This window comes from Nannochloropsis gaditana (genome assembly GCF_000240725.1).
Source record: "Nannochloropsis gaditana CCMP526 unplaced genomic scaffold scaffold242, whole genome shotgun sequence".
Lineage (NCBI taxonomy): Eukaryota > Eustigmatophyceae > Eustigmatales > Monodopsidaceae > Microchloropsis > Microchloropsis gaditana.
The window spans coordinates 23988-25165 of NW_005803711.1; positions in this window are offsets into that span (position 1 = coordinate 23988).

Genomic DNA, 1178 nt, shown 5'->3' on the forward strand with positions numbered 1-1178 from the left:
TGAAATCCAACGACCAGGGCCCCAAAGTACAGTTCCCCAAGGTGTCCCTGAAACTCGAGCGCAGCTTCGACCGGCGAGACTCCCACCCTGGCTGGATGTGCTCCTGGCCCGCCGCAGTGTCCTCCACCGCTACCGTGAGTCGCACATCGTAGGGTGCCGCTGGCATTGCCATGTCCACGTGCATAACCTTGCGTTTGCTTTCCAAGACGCCCGCGTCCGGGTTCTCCGCCGAGCATCGCAGGCGCCGGTGGCCTGGATAGGTATAGACAACCTCCTGCATGTGCTCTTCCACCACGCCCCCGCCCAGATGCGCCATGGCCGCTTGCATGTCTTCAAAAGCTCCAGATGTCACCCCGGAAAAAAAACGCGTCGGCGGGTTGTGCCAGCCGTCGGGCCCAAGCTCGATTATGCCAGCACCAGGACACGCAGGGAAGACGCGTTCGTCCTCGTTTCGTCCTTGATGACAAAAAATGCCCAAACGAGCTTCAATTTCGACCTTAGGCCAGGCCGTCGCGGGGAGGTCGGCCAAAATCATGCTGCGGATCTTGTCCAAGGCGCGGGCAAGGAATGTGAAGGGTTCTTCTCCCGTATTTTGGAGCCCGCCAGGGCCTTGAAAATGCTGCTGTAGAGCTGGCGTTTGCATCTCTGCCCCTGGGCGCTCCTTCTCCAATGCCGCCGTATGACTCTGCATGGAGGCCATCGTCTGCGCGAGGGAAAACCCGCTCATGATGGGCCTGTGTCAGGAGACACCGAAGATAAAGGGGAGAATAGACGTGGAGATGGGTGATGAAGGTCTTGTGCTGTACCAAAAATACGCTCGCGTACTCCCCTACCGACGAGACGCAGCTCGATAATCAGATGAGGGGCCAGTAAGCATCAAATTCCTCCTGCAAGCCTAGAAAAGATGCAGGCTCGCTGCAACAATTCATGCCTAGACCTCGCGTATCGGCAAGTCCAATGCATGCGGTGGATGGCGCATGGATTGCATGGTTTGTATGGATGTGTCCTCAGTTCCTTCAACAAGGGGGGGAGGGGATCCAACCTCCTCCCTCCCAAGTAAAGCGCTATGGATGGTTCTAATTTCTATTCAACATAGCTCTCCCCCCAAATCTCCAAGGCGACTGAGACAGAGAATGGTAAACCCTCCTCAAGATCCGGCATTTGTGGCGGAGACTTCG